Genomic DNA, 16,611 nt, shown 5'->3' on the forward strand with positions numbered 1-16,611 from the left:
TACCCAAATGAGTCACATACCTAAATTTTCGTATTCCCCTATAACCCTGGGCCAAACAAAAATAGAAAAATAATCCTAAGTGTCAACCCTAACTTTCAACCCTAACTTTCAACCCTAACTTTCAACCCTAACTTTCAACCCTAACTTTCAACCCTAACTCTTCTCTGATTGGTTAGTACCCAAATGAGTCACATACCTAAATTTTCGTATTCCCCTATAACCCTGGGCCAAGCAAAAATAGAAAAATAATCCTAAGTGTCAACCCTAACTTTCAACCCTAACTTTCAACCCTAACTTTCAACCCTACCTTTCAACCCTAACTTTCAACCCTAACTTTCAACCCTAACTTTCAACCCTAACTTTCAACCCTAACTCTTCTCTGATTGGTTAGTACCCAAATGAGTCACATACCTAAATTTTCGTATTCCCCTATAACCCTGGGCCAAACAAAAATAGAAAAATAATCCTAACTTTCAACCCTAACTTTCAACCCTAACTTTCAACCCTAACTTTCAACCCTAACTCTTCTCTGATTGGTTAGTACCCAAATGAGTCACATACCTAAATTTTCGTATTCCCCTATAACCCTGGGCCAAACAAAAATAGAAAAATAATCCTAACTTTCAACCCTAACTTTCAACCCTAACTTTCAACCCTAACTTTCAACCCTAACTTTCAACCCTAACTCTTCTCTGATTGGTTAGTACCCAAATGAGTCACATACCTAAATTTTCGTATTCCCCTATAACCCTGGGCCAAACAAAAATCGAAAAATAATCCTAAGTGTCAACCCTAACTTTCAACCCTAACTTTCAACCCTAACTTTCAACCCTAACTTTCAACCCTAACTTTCAACCCTAACTCTTCTCTGATTGGTTAGTACCCAAATGAGTCACATACCTAAATTTTCGTATTCCCCTATAACCCTGGGCCAAACAAAAATAGAAAAATAATCCTAACTTTCAACCCTAACTTTCAACCCTAACTTTCAACCCTAACTTTCAACCCTAACTCTTCTCTGATTGGTTAGTACCCAAATGAGTCACATACCTAAATTTTCGTATTCCCCTATAACCCTGGGCCAAACAAAAATAGAAAAATAATCCTAAGTGTCAACCCTAACTTTCAACCCTAACTTTCAACCCTAACTTTCAACCCTAACTTTCAACCCTAACTCTTCTCTGATTGGTTAGTACCCAAATGAGTCACATACCTAAATTTTCGTATTCCCCTATAACCCTAACCCTAACCCTAACCCTAACCCTAACCCTAACCCTAACCCAAATTTTCGTATTCCCCTATAACCCTAACCCTAACCCTAACCCTAACCCTAACCCTAACTTTCAACCCTAACTTTCAACCCTAACTCTTCTCTGATTGGTTAGTACCCAAATGAGTCACATACCTAAATTTTCGTATTCCCCTATAACCCTGGGCCAAACAAAAATAGAAAAATAATCCTAAGTGTCAACCCTAACTTTCAACCCTAACTTTCAACCCTAACTCTTCTCTGATTGGTTAGTACCCAAATGAGTCACATACCTAAATTTTCGTATTCCCCTATAACCCTGGGCCAAACAAAAATAGAAAAATAATCCTAAGTGTCAACCCTAACTTTCAACCCTAACTTTCAACCCTAACTTTCAACCCTAACTTTCAACCCTAACTCTTCTCTGATTGGTTAGTACCCAAATGAGTCACATACCTAAATTTTCGTATTCCCCTATAACCCTAACCCTAACCCTAACCCTAACCCTAACCCTAACCCTAACCCTAACCCTAACCCTAACCCTAACCCTAACCCCTAACCCTAAACCCTAACCCTAACCCTAACCCTAACCCTAACCCTAACCCTAACCCCTAACCCTAACCCTAACCCTAACCCTAACCCTAACCCTAACCCTAAATTTTCGTATTCCCCTATAACCCTGGGCCAAACAAAAATAGAAAAATAATCCTAAGTGTCAACCCTAACTTTCAACCTTAACTTTCAACCTTAACTTTCAACCCTAACTTTCAACCCTAACTTTCAACCCTAACTTTCAACCCTAACTTTCAACCCTAACTCTTCTCTGATTGGTTAGTACCCAAATGAGTCACATACCTAAATTTTCGTATTCCCCTATAACCCTGGGCCAAATAAAAATAGAAAAATAATCCAAAGTGTCAACCCTAACTTTCAACCCTAACTTTCAACCCTAACTTTCAACCCTAACTCTTCTCTGATTGGTTAGTACCCAAATGAGTCACATACCTAAATTTTCGTATTCCCCTATAACCCTGGGCCAAACAAAAATAGAAAAATAATCCTAAGTGTCAACCCTAACTTTCAACCCTAACTTTCAACCCTAACTTTCAACCCTAACTTTCAACCCTAACTCTTCTCTGATTGGTTAGTACCCAAATGAGTCACATACCTAAATTTTCGTATTCCCCTATAACCCTGGGCCAAATAAAAATAGAAAAATAATCCAAAGTGTCAACCCTAACTTTCAACCCTAACTTTCAACCCTAACTTTCAACCCTAACTTTCAACCCTAACTCTTCTCTGATTGGTTAGAACCCAAATGAGTCACATACCTAAATTTTCGTATTCCCCTATAACCCTGGGCCAAACAAAAATAGAAAAATAATCCTAAGTGTCAACCCTAACTTTCAACCCTAACTTTCAACCCTAACTTTCAACCCTAACTTTCAACCCTAACTTTCAACCCTAACTTTCAACCCTAACTCTTCTCTGATTGGTTAGTACCCAAATGAGTCACATACCTAAATTTTCGTATTCCCCTATAACCCTAACCCTAACCCTAACCCTAACCCTAACCCTAACCCTAATAATCCTAAATGTCAACCCTAACTTTCAACCCTAACTTTCAACCCTAACTTTCAACCCTAACTTTCAACCCTAACTCTTCTCTGATTGGTTAGTACCCAAATGAGTCACATACCTAAATTTTCGTATTCCCCTATCACCCTGGGCCAAACAAAAATAGAAAAATAATCCTAACTTTCAACCCTAACTTTCAACCCTAACTTTCAACCCTAACTTTCAACCCTAACTCTTCTCTGATTGGTTAGTACCCAAATGAGTCACATACCTAAATTTTCGTATTCCCCTATAACCCTGGGCCAAACAAAAATAGAAAAATAATCCTAAGTGTCAACCCTAACTTTCAACCCTAACTTTCAACCCTAACTTTCAACCCTAACTTTCAACCCTAACTCTTCTCTGATTGGTTAGTACCCAAATGAGTCACATACCTAAATTTTCGTATTCCCCTATAACCCTGGGCCAAACAAAAATAGAAAAATAATCCTAAGTGTCAACCCTAACTTTCAACCCTAACTTTCAACCCTAACTTTCAACCCTAACTTTCAACCCTAACTTTCAACCCTAACTCTTCTCTGATTGGTTAGTACCCAAATGAGTCACATACCTAAATTTTCGTATTCCCCTATAACCCTGGGCCAAACAAAAATAGAAAAATAATCCTAAGTGTCAACCCTAACTTTCAACCCTAACTTTCAACCCTAACTTTCAACCCTAACTTTCAACCCTAACTCTTCTCTGATTGGTTAGTACCCAAATGAGTCACATACCTAAATTTTCGTATTCCCCTATAACCCTGGGCCAAACAAAAATAGAAAAATAATCCTAAGTGTCAACCCTAACTTTCAACCCTAACTTTCAACCCTAACTTTCAACCCTAACTCTTCTCTGATTGGTTAGTACCCAAATGAGTCACATACCTAAATTTTCGTATTCCCCTATAACCCTGGGCCAAACAAAAATAGAAAAATAATCCTAAGTGTCAACCCTAACTTTCAACCCTAACTTTCAACCCTAACTTTCAACCCTAACTTTCAACCCTAACTCTTCTCTGATTGGTTAGTACCCAAATGAGTCACATACCTAAATTTTCGTATTCCCCTATAACCCTGGGCCAAACAAAAATAGACAAATAATCCTAAGTGTCAACCCTAACTTTCAACCCTAACTTTCAACCCTAAATTTCAACCCTAACTTTCAACCCTAACTTTCAACCCTAACTTTCAACCCTAACTCTTCTCTGATTGGTTAGTACCCAAATGAGTCACATACCTAAATTTTCGTATTCCCCTATAACCCTGGGCCAAACAAAAATAGAAAAATAATCCTAAGTGTCAACCCTAACTTTCAACCCTAACTTTCAACCCTAACTTTCAACCCTAACTTTCAACCCTAACTTTCAACCCTAACTCTTCTCTGATTGGTTAGTACCCAAATGAGTCACATACCTAAATTTTCGTATTCCCCTATAACCCTGGGCCAAACAAAAATAGAAAAATAATCCTAACTTTCAACCCTAACTTTCAACCCTAACTTTCAACCCTAACTTTCAACCCTAACTTTCAACCCTAACTCTTCTCTGATTGGTTAGTACCCAAATGAGTCACATACCTAAATTTTCGTATTCCCCTATAACCCTGGGCCAAACAAAAATAGAAAAATAATCCTAAGTGTCAACCCTAACTTTCAACCCTAACTTTCAACCTTAACTTTCAACCCTAACTCTTCTCTGATTGGTTAGTACCCAAATGAGTCACATACCTAAATTTTCGTATTCCCCTATAACCCTGGGCCAAACAAAAATAGAAAAATAATCCTAAGTGTCAACCCTAACTTTCAACCCTAACTTTCAACCCTAACTTTCAACCCTAACTTTCAACCCTAACTTTCAACCCTAACTTTCAACCCTAACTCTTCTCTGATTGGTTAGTACCCAAATGAGTCACATACCTAAATTTTCGTATTCCCCTATAACCCTGGGCCAAACAAAAATAGAAAAATAATCCTAAATGTCAACCCTAACTTTCAACCCTAACTTTCAACCCTAACTTTCAACCCTAACTTTCAACCCTAACTCTTCTCTGATTGGTTAGTACCCAAATGAGTCACATACCTAAATTTTCGTATTCCCCTATCACCCTGGGCCAAACAAAAATAGAAAAATAATCCTAACTTTCAACCCTAACTTTCAACCCTAACTTTGAACCCTAACTTTCAACCCTAACTCTTCTCTGATTGGTTAGTACCCAAATGAGTCACATACCTAAATTTTCGTATTCCACTATAACCCTGGGCCAAACAAAAATAGAAAAATAATCCTAAGTGTCAACCCTAACTTTCAACCCTAACTTTCAACCCTAACTTTCAACCCTAACTTTCAACCCTAACTTTCAACCCTAACTCTTCTCTGATTGGTTAGTACCCAAATGAGTCACATACCTAAATTTTCGTATTCCCCTATAACCCTGGGCCAAACAAAAATAGAAAAATAATCCTAAGTGTCAACCCTAACTTTCAACCCTAACTTTCAACCCTAACTTTCAACCCTAACTTTCAACCCTAACTCTTCTCTGATTGGTTAGTACCCAAATGAGTCACATACCTAAATTTTCGTATTCCCCTATAACCCTGGGCCAAACAAAAATAGAAAAATAATCCTAAGTGTCAACCCTAACTTTCAACCCTAACTTTCAACCTTAACTTTCAACCCTAACTCTTCTCTGATTGGTTAGTACCCAAATGAGTCACATACCTAAATTTTCGTATTCCCCTATAACCCTGGGCCAAACAAAAATAGAAAAATAATCCTAAGTGTCAACCCTAACTTTCAACCCTAACTTTCAACCCTAACTTTCAACCCTAACTTTCAACCCTAACTTTCAACCCTAACTTTCAACCCTAACTTTCAACCCTAACTTTCAACCCTAACTCTTCTCTGATTGGTTAGTACCCAAATGAGTCACATACCTAAATTTTCGTATTCCCCTATAACCCTGGGCCAAACAAAAATAGAAAAATAATCCTAAGTGTCAACCCTAACTTTCAACCCTAACTTTCAACCCTAACTTTCAACCCTAACTTTCAACCCTAACTCTTCTCTGATTGGTTAGTACCCAAATGAGTCACATACCTAAATTTTCGTATTCCCCTATAACCCTGGGCCAAACAAAAATAGAAAAATAATCCTAAGTGTCAACCCTAACTTTCAACCCTAACTTTCAACCTTAACTTTCAACCCTAACTCTTCTCTGATTGGTTAGTACCCAAATGAGTCACATACCTAAATTTTCGTATTCCCCTATAACCCTGGGCCAAACAAAAATAGAAAAATAATCCTAAGTGTCAACCCTATCTTTCAACCCTAACTTTCAACCCTAACTTTCAACCCTAACTTTCAACCCTAACTTTCAACCCTAACTTTCAACCCTAACTCTTCTCTGATTGGTTAGTACCCAAATGAGTCACATACCTAAATTTTCGTATTCCCCTTTAACCCTGGGCCAAACAAAAATAGAAAAATAATCCTAAGTGTCAACCCTAACTTTCAACCCTAACTTTCAACCCTAACTTTCAACCCTAACTTTCAACCCTAACTCTTCTCTGATTGGTTAGTACCCAAATGAGTCACATACCTAAATTTTCGTATTCCCCTATAACCCTGGGCCAAACAAAAATAGAAAAATAATCCTAACTTTCAACCCTAACTTTCAACCCTAACTTTCAACCCTAACTTTCAACCCTAACTCTTCTCTGATTGGTTAGTACCCAAATGAGTCACATACCTAAATTTTCGTATTCCCCTATAACCCTAACCCTAACCCTAACCCTAACCCTAACCCTAACCCTAACCCTAACCCTAACCCTAACCCTAACCCTAACCCTAACTTTCAACCTTAACTTTCAACCCTAACTCTTCTCTGATTGGTTAGTACCCAAATGAGTCACATACCTAAATTTTCGTATTCCCCTATAACCCTGGGCCAAACAAAAATAGAAAAATAATCCTAAGTGTCAACCCTAACTTTCAACCCTAACTTTCAACCCTAACTTTCAACCCTAACTTTCAACCCTAACTTTCAACCCTAACTCTTCTCTGATTGGTTAGTACCCAAATGAGTCACATACCTAAATTTTCGTATTCCCCTATAACCCTGGGCCAAACAAAAATAGAAAAATAATCCTAAATGTCAACCCTAACTTTCAACCCTAACTTTCAACCCTAACTTTCAACCCTAACTTTCAACCCTAACTCTTCTCTGATTGGTTAGTACCCAAATGAGTCACATACCTAAATTTTCGTATTCCCCTATCACCCTGGGCCAAACAAAAATAGAAAAATAATCCTAACTTTCAACCCTAACTTTCAACCCTAACTTTGAACCCTAACTTTCAACCCTAACTCTTCTCTGATTGGTTAGTACCCAAATGAGTCACATACCTAAATTTTCGTATTCCACTATAACCCTGGGCCAAACAAAAATAGAAAAATAATCCTAAGTGTCAACCCTAACTTTCAACCCTAACTTTCAACCCTAACTTTCAACCCTAACTTTCAACCCTAACTTTCAACCCTAACTCTTCTCTGATTGGTTAGTACCCAAATGAGTCACATACCTAAATTTTCGTATTCCCCTATAACCCTGGGCCAAACAAAAATAGAAAAATAATCCTAAGTGTCAACCCTAACTTTCAACCCTAACTTTCAACCCTAACTTTCAACCCTAACTTTCAACCCTAACTTTCAACCCTAACTCTTCTCTGATTGGTTAGTACCCAAATGAGTCACATACCTAAATTTTCGTATTCCCCTATAACCCTGGGCCAAACAAAAATAGAAAAATAATCCTAAGTGTCAACCCTAACTTTCAACCCTAACTTTCAACCCTAACTTTCAACCCTAACTTTCAACCCTAACTTTCAACCCTAACTCTTCTCTGATTGGTTAGTACCCAAATGAGTCACATACCTAAATTTTCGTATTCCCCTATAACCCTGGGCCAAACAAAAATAGAAAAATAATCCTAAGTGTCAACCCTAACTTTCAACCCTAACTTTCAACCCTAACTTTCAACCCTAACTTTCAACCCTAACTCTTCTCTGATTGGTTAGTACCCAAATGAGTCACATACCTAAATTTTCGTATTCCCCTATAACCCTGGGCCAAACAAAAATAGAAAAATAATCCTAAGTGTCAACCCTAACTTTCAACCCTAACTTTCAACCTTAACTTTCAACCCTAACTCTTCTCTGATTGGTTAGTACCCAAATGAGTCACATACCTAAATTTTCGTATTCCCCTATAACCCTGGGCCAAACAAAAATAGAAAAATAATCCTAAGTGTCAACCCTAACTTTCAACCCTAACTTTCAACCCTAACTTTCAACCCTAACTTTCAACCCTAACTTTCAACCCTAACTTTCAACCCTAACTTTCAACCCTAACTTTCAACCCTAACTCTTCTCTGATTGGTTAGTACCCAAATGAGTCACATACCTAAATTTTCGTATTCCCCTATAACCCTGGGCCAAACAAAAATAGAAAAATAATCCTAAGTGTCAACCCTAACTTTCAACCCTAACTTTCAACCCTAACTTTCAACCCTAACTTTCAACCCTAACTCTTCTCTGATTGGTTAGTACCCAAATGAGTCACATACCTAAATTTTCGTATTCCCCTATAACCCTGGGCCAAACAAAAATAGAAAAATAATCCTAAGTGTCAACCCTAACTTTCAACCCTAACTTTCAACCTTAACTTTCAACCCTAACTCTTCTCTGATTGGTTAGTACCCAAATGAGTCACATACCTAAATTTTCGTATTCCCCTATAACCCTGGGCCAAACAAAAATAGAAAAATAATCCTAAGTGTCAACCCTATCTTTCAACCCTAACTTTCAACCCTAACTTTCAACCCTAACTTTCAACCCTAACTTTCAACCCTAACTCTTCTCTGATTGGTTAGTACCCAAATGAGTCACATACCTAAATTTTCGTATTCCCCTTTAACCCTGGGCCAAACAAAAATAGAAAAATAATCCTAAGTGTCAACCCTAACTTTCAACCCTAACTTTCAACCCTAACTTTCAACCCTAACTTTCAACCCTAACTCTTCTCTGATTGGTTAGTACCCAAATGAGTCACATACCTAAATTTTCGTATTCCCCTATAACCCTGGGCCAAACAAAAATAGAAAAATAATCCTAACTTTCAACCCTAACTTTCAACCCTAACTTTCAACCCTAACTTTCAACCCTAACTCTTCTCTGATTGGTTAGTACCCAAATGAGTCACATACCTAAATTTTCGTATTCCCCTATAACCCTGGGCCAAACAAAAATAGAAAAATAATCCTAAGTGTCAACCCTAACTTTCAACCCTAACTTTCAACCCTAACTTTCAACCCTAACTCTTCTCTGATTGGTTAGTACCCAAATGAGTCACATACCTAAATTTTCGTATTCCCCTATCACCCTGGGCCAAACAAAAATAGAAAAATAATCCTAAGTGTCAACCCTAACTTTCAACCCTAACTTTCAACCCTAACTTTCAACCCTAACTCTTCTCTGATTGGTTAGAACCCAAATGAGTCACATACCTAAATTTTCGTATTCCCCTATAACCCTGGGCCAAACAAAAATAGAAAAATAATCCTAAGTGTCAACCCTAACTTTCAACCCTAACTTTCAACCCTAACTTTCAACCCTAACTTTCAACCCTAACTTTCAACCCTAACTTTCAACCCTAACTCTTCTCTGATTGGTTAGTACCCAAATGAGTCACATACCTAAATTTTCGTATTCCCCTATAACCCTGGGCCAAACAAAAATAGAAAAATAATCCTAAGTGTCAACCCTAACTTTCAACCCTAACTTTCAACCCTAACTCTTCTCTGATTGGTTAGTACCCAAATGAGTCACATACCTAAATTTTCGTATTCCCCTATAACCCTAACCCTAACCCTAACCCTAACCCTAACCCTAACTTTCAACCCTAACTTTCAACCCTAACTTTCAACCCTAACTTTCAACCCTAACTCTTCTCTGATTGGTTAGTACCCAAATGAGTCACATACCTAAATTTTCGTATTCCCCTATAACCCTGGGCCAAACAAAAATAGAAAAATAATCCTAAGTGTCAACCCTAACTTTCAACCCTAACTTTCAACCCTAACTTTCAACCCTAACTTTCAACCCTTACTTTCAACCCTAACTCTTCTCTGATTGGTTTGTACCCAAATGAGTCACATACCTAAATTTTCGTATAACCCTAACCCTAACCCTAACCCTAACCCTATGTCACTTATGTGACCCGCATGGCTTTGTATGGGTTACACTGGGTGGAGGGCTCTGAGGCCAAGACTTACCAACGCCTGCTGGACCTCATCTTTCAGGAGCAGCTCATGCAGCAGTGCCCGCCGGCGGTGAGGGCTTTTGTGTATGATAAAAAGCCCAAGACCTACACCGAGGCGGCGAGGATGGCAGATGACTATGTGGTCAGCCGGTCCCAGATGACCGCCAAGGTACCAGCCAAAGCGGTAACCCCACCGGCGCTGGCCAAGAAAGCTGTGAGTACCCCCCAGTGGACCCAAAAGCCGCCTGCGGGCAGCGGGTCACAGAAGGCGGGAGAGCTCCGGCATGAGCGCCGGTGCTACAATTGCAACAGCACTGGTCACATCAGACCAGATTGCCCGGAACCCCTGCGTTCCAACGGACCCTATCGAGGGCAACGCACCCCAGCTGCAAAGCCGGTAGCCCGCGTGCGGGTGGCTTCCACCAAAGAACCAGGACCGGTCATGGAAACAACTCCCAGCGAGACGTCCCATGTCACCCCTACCCCGGTTTCTTCAGTGCCTACAGCCAGGAGCGGAGGACATCACAGCGCAGACCTGCAGCAGACGGACGGCAGGAGCAAGCATCTCACCCCGGTCACAGTCGGTGACCGGCAAGCAGTTGGCTTACTTGATTCAGGAGCTGCAGTGACCCTGGTCCGACCTGATATGATCCGGCCAGAGGAATTGATCCCAGGCCCTGGGATACAGATCACTGTGGCTGACGGAGAGCCACGTTTCCTGCAGGTGGCCCGCATTTTTTTGGATTGGGGGGTGGGCAAGGGTGTGCGGGAGGTGGGGGTTTTACCAGGTTTGGATGCTGAAATTCTTTTGGGCAATGACCTGGGACCGATGACCTGCACCTACGACCGTGTGCCCCAGCCCGCTGCAGTGGCGGCGGTTACCCGGAGCCAGACCGCAGCAATGTCGGCGGTGGCCACCCCAGTCCCCCAGCCTTTGGGACCAACGTTAGCGGAGGGCACAGAGGAGCCCAGGGAGGTAAGCCAGGATCAGTTGCAACCACAGGCTGACTTACTGTTCCCCCTTACCGTGTCCCCTTCCCCTGACAATGACATGACTGGGGGGGGGGGTAGATTTAGGAGCCCAGTTTAGGGAGGCAGTGAAGGCAGACCCTACCCTGGCCGGCGTGAGACTTCGGGCGTCCGAATCTCAGGCAGGGGAGGGCACTGACCGCTGCCTATGGCATAAGGGACTCCTATACAGAGAAGAAGGGAACCCGAGAATAGAGAAGGGATTGACCGGTAAGCGACAGCTAGTAGTACCCCAGGGGTACTGACAGCAATTGTTACGGGTAGCTCACTCTATTCCGTTAGCGGGACATCAGGGGGTCACCAGAACGCGAGCCCGGTTATTGCAGCGTTATTTCTGGCCGGGGGCATCCAGGGATGCGGCTGATTTCTGCCGCTCCTGTGATGCCTGCCAGCGAGTAGGTAAGGCGGGCGACCGTGTGAAGGCACCCCTGAGACCCCTACCGATAATAGGGGAACCCTTCCAGAAGGTAGCGATGGACCTGATAGGACCCCTCATGATTCCTAGCAGGTCAGGGAAGTGCTACATCCTCACGGTGGTGGATTTTGCCACCCGGTACCCTGAGGCGGTAGCGCTGGGCACCATAAGTGCCAAGACAGTGGCAGCAGCTTTGCTGAACATTTTTGCTAGGGTAGGTTTCCCTAGTGAGATCCTAACTGATCAGGGGTCGCAGTTCATGAGTGAACTGTTACATTGTCTCTGGGATGCCTGCGGTGTACAGCACCAGCGCACTTCCCCTTACCATCCCCAAACAAACGGATTATGTGAGAGGTTTAATGGTACCCTGAAGCAGATGCTTCGGACCTTTATAGAGGTGGAGGGGAAAGACTGGGAGATTCACCTGCAGCACTTGCTGTTTGCATACCGAGAGGTACCGCAAGAATCTACAGGCTTCTCCCCCTTCGAGCTACTATATGGCCGCAGGGTACGTGGACCTCTGGACCTCTTCCGTGAGGGATGGGAGGGGGAGACTACTGCTACTGATGCTTCAGTGATCCAGTATGTAGTAGATCTCAGAGACCGGTTAGAGATGCTTATGGGGGTGGCCCAGGACCACCTCAGGGCTGCTCAGACCAAGCAGAAGCAATGGTATGACCAGCAGGCCGTAGCAGAGAATTCATCCCAGGACAGCAGGTGCTTGTTCTCAAACCCACTCGGGAGAACAAGCTGATGGCTGCCTGGTCGGGACCGTACCCGGTTATCCGAAAGGTGAATGAGTGCAACTATGTTGTACAGGTAGCGCCTGAGAGGCACAAGACATATCACATTAATATGTTAAAGGAATACAGAGCACCGAGTATGGGAGCAGTAATGGCCATTTGTAGCCCACTGCTGGAGGATCCGGCGAGCAATGCTCTGCCTGATCTCCTAGGGGAGGCAAAGCAAGGAAACACTGTTGAGCAGGTAGAGATCGGGGCACAGTTGAGTGCTAGGCAGAAGGGAGAAGCCAGGGACATGCTAGCTCAGTATAGCGCCCTCTTCACTGACATGCCAGGGACCACACATCTCACCAAACACCCAGTACACACAGGGGACCTGCAGCCTCTGCATAAGCACGCTTATAGAGTGTCAGCAGAGGTCAAGACAAGTATGGAGAGAGAGATTGAGGAGATGCTGACCCTAGGGGTAATTACTCCGTCCCAGAGCCCTTGGGCAAGTCCAGTAGTCCTAGTGCCTAAGAAGGACAAAACCACCCGGTTTTGTGTGGACTACCGGTTGCTCAACGCTGGGACGGTGTCAGATGCTTACCCCATGCCCCGCATGGATGAGTTACTAGATGAACTCGCGGGGGCAAAGTATCTGACCACCATGGATCTGAGCAAAGGCTACTGGCAGATTCCCCTGACCCTGGAGGCTAGGGAGAAGTCAGCATTCTTCACTCCAAGTGGCCTCTATGAGTTTTTGGTGATGCCATTTGGGATGAAGAATGCCCCGGCTACCTTCCAACGCCTGGTCAATAGGTTACTGGAAGGGATGCAGAGCTATGCCAGGGCTTACTTAGATGACATTGCTGTCTTTAGTAATTCCTGGGAATCCCACATAGGACATGTAGCTGCGGTGCTGGATAGAATCAGGGAGGCTGGGCTTACCTTAAAACCCACTAAGTGTATGGTAGGTATGGCAGAAGTCCTGTACTTAGGGCACAGGGTGGGTGGAGGGCATTTCAAGCCAGAGCCAGCCAAGGTAGAAGCCATAGTTCAGTGGCCTGTTCCAAAAACCAAGAAACAGGTCATGGCCTTTTTGGGCACCGCAGGGTACTACAGGAAATTTGTCCCACAGTACAGCGCCGTGGCCAAACCCCTGACTGATCTGACTAAGAAGCAACTGCCTGTGCTTATTACCTGGTCTCCTGCTGTGAAACTGCTTTCCAGGCACTGAAAGCTGCGCTTGCTGAGGCCCCCATCCTGGCTGCCCCAGATTATACCAAGCATTTTCTTATTCAGACTGATGCCTCAGACTTTGGTGTGGGGGCTGTGTTGAGCCAGGTGGGGGACGACGGCAAAGAGCACCCTGTGGTGTATCTCAGTCGCAAACTGCTCCCCAGGGAGGTGGCATATGCCACCATTGAAAAGGAGTGCTTGGCCATTGTGTGGGCACTCAAAAAGCTCCAGCCCTATGTCTATGGGAGCGCTTTCACGGTCATTACCGACCACAATCCCCTGAGCTGGCTACAGAGGGTATCAGGGGAAAATGCCAAACTGCTGAGATGGAGCTTGGCTTTGCAAGAATTTGAATTCACCATTCAGCACAAAAAGGGTAGTGAAAACAGCAATGCTGATGGACTTTCACGCCAGGACTATCCCTCTGAGACTGAATTCATTAATGGTGCCAGCAGTGCCCCACTCCCCGTCAGGGCCAGTGGGCCACAGGACACGCATTAAGAAGGGGAGGTGTAGAGGGAGAGAGGGGGTGGCCCGGTATTAAAGGGGTTGCACCCCATTTGGCCACCCCTGACCGCACCAGGGAGACAAGGGGTTAACTGGGCTGAGGTCCAGAAATGTGATGTAACCCTTGTTATGACATGTAAATGTATTTTCCCCTGTTCCATTGTAATGTCTGGTTACTCAGTGTTTGCATCACACACACACACTAGAATCCATCCGGGAGCACAAGGGTTAATAATTCTTTAATGATTATAGCTCTTTGTGTAAGTTTCCCGCCTTTTCGGGCACCATTTTGCAGGTCCCCATTGGCCGCCATTAGGGCTCAATGCATTTCAATAGGAATTTGTGCTGTTTTCGTCCTGTTTCCTGTAGTGACCAGCAGGTGGCGTCCGAGAGGGAGAGCGGCGGTTTCCCATTGAAAGTCAATGGGCTCATTGACTTCAATGGAGATGCCTCGAGGTAACCTAGTTGGCTGCCGTCCAGACCGCAAAGCGGATACAATGTCCTTCAAAAGAGCTAAAATCACTGGGTCAAGTTCAACGTCAATTAGCGGGGAAATAAACTGTTTTAGGGCACCTAGGGATAAAATTCTTTTTGCCCCTAGTTCCTAAGCGTCCCCCCACTCGACCACCACCGGGTCCCCGAATCCTGGACCCCCGATAAGGGTCGAACCAGATAGAGCGGGTCGCGCCATAGGCTTTGCCGGCGGCGGCAGAAACGGCTCAGAAAAATGACTAAGTGAGAAATGCTGAATTTTAGGAATCCATATCTCCGGTTCCGGAGGGTTCAGCGGATCAGGGTTTGGGGTATCTGTAGCCACTGCTCCGGCATCGCTGCAGAACCATCCTTGACCCGCTTGGACCAACCCGACGGAGTATGGACCCCCTTGAAGTTCGGGACTTTTCCCATAAACTTCAATGGCAGAAAACCCCCATTGACTTCAATGGCGGCGATTTACCATTGAAAGTCTATGGCGGAGCTGCCCGTTGTTTTCAATGGGGATTTAGTGAAAAGCTGAGATTTCTTTTTCAATGGAGATTTTTGTATTAAAATGATTTAATGTGCATTGGTGTAACTTCGGTTTCTTAGGTCGTAGCAAGTCGCTTTTTGGACCATATGGTGTCCCAGTTCTGGCAATGCGAACTGGGAAGTTTGGACCTGCTAAACCTAACGGAACCGGATATTTTAATACGTTTATGTTTTATGCTTAATAGTGTATCTTAAGGTATGGACAAAGACCCAGAAGAGATTCTTTTGGGCCATAAGGTAGCAGATGGCCCTGGGGACGCCGCTATGTCTAGGATTTAAGTGCTGTTCAAAGAGTTTTATCACCCTCACTGTTTATCCGAAGCCCAAACCAGGGCAGGTCTTAAGTGTTCCAGTTAACACCTTTCAACAAAGGTTTTCCTGCCAGAACTCCAAATGGTAGACTGTCTGGCATTCCTGACGTAAATGTGGGGCTTCAGAAATGAGACCCCCAGAGTTCTACTGCGCATGTGCCAACTAGCAGGGGGGCATGGGTCAGAATGCTTTCCCACGTTAGTGAGTGGCTGGAGGTAATTGTAAACCAATCCCCTGTGCTTAAGGTTAAGAATAGAAGGAGAATGGTTTATAAACTGCTGTCCACCCATATATCCTTTGTCTTCGTTTGCTGATATGGTTACCTGATATCACCTGAATGATTTCCTCACTGCTGAAAGAAATGCTACATCATACTTCTCATTCCCCAACCCTTAAGTAAGTGTACTTCTTGTTCGTTACTGTATTATCTGTTGTGTTCACCTATATTCTAAGGAATAAATACAATTTATTATATCTTAAGCCTCGTTCAGTTCAAACCCAATTATTTTTGTGTAATATTAATAAGCCTGTGGAAGCTATCGTCACAAGGAGGTATTATAGTGTGTATTGTGGGGAGAATTAGTGTGTGTGTTGTTTGGGAGTGATATTCGGGAGGATTGTGTGTGCAGAAGGAAGAATGAGTGAGGGGGGAGTAAGGGAGCAGGATTGAATGAGAGGGGGTCATTGAGTGATAGCGGGGAGGGGAGGGAAGAGTGAGGAGAGTGGGTGTAGGAGGGAGCAGTGCAAGAGACCGTCGGGGGCAGAATACATGGTGAGAAGGGAGGCTGCCTAGAAGCATAAAAATCTACTTCACCACTGTTCTGTACTCTCTTCAATACTCTGTGTTACAGATCTCTCTGGCAAGAAATGGGGTCCAATGGCAAAGACTGCTCTAAATAAGATAGTATAAATGAACACAGAGAGAAATTCCAAAGAGTAACCCAAGAAAATACAAGTGAAATCTAATCGTAAGGTAATTAGTCCCATTAAGTGAAATACATAAAGGAATAGTCCATAAAAAAGCACAAAGGAAAAAAATAGGAGTACTTTATTGTGATGTTACATTTCAGAGAATATAAAATTATAGGAAAACAATTCCACTTTGTTCAGAAAACCAGAAAGTCTTGGTCCCAGGTGGACTGAATTTTTATTGCAAATAAGTTCCTTAATACACAAG

The sequence above is a fragment of the Ascaphus truei genome, unplaced genomic scaffold (genome assembly GCF_040206685.1).
Source record: "Ascaphus truei isolate aAscTru1 unplaced genomic scaffold, aAscTru1.hap1 HAP1_SCAFFOLD_958, whole genome shotgun sequence".
Classification (NCBI taxonomy): Eukaryota; Metazoa; Chordata; class Amphibia; order Anura; family Ascaphidae; genus Ascaphus; species Ascaphus truei.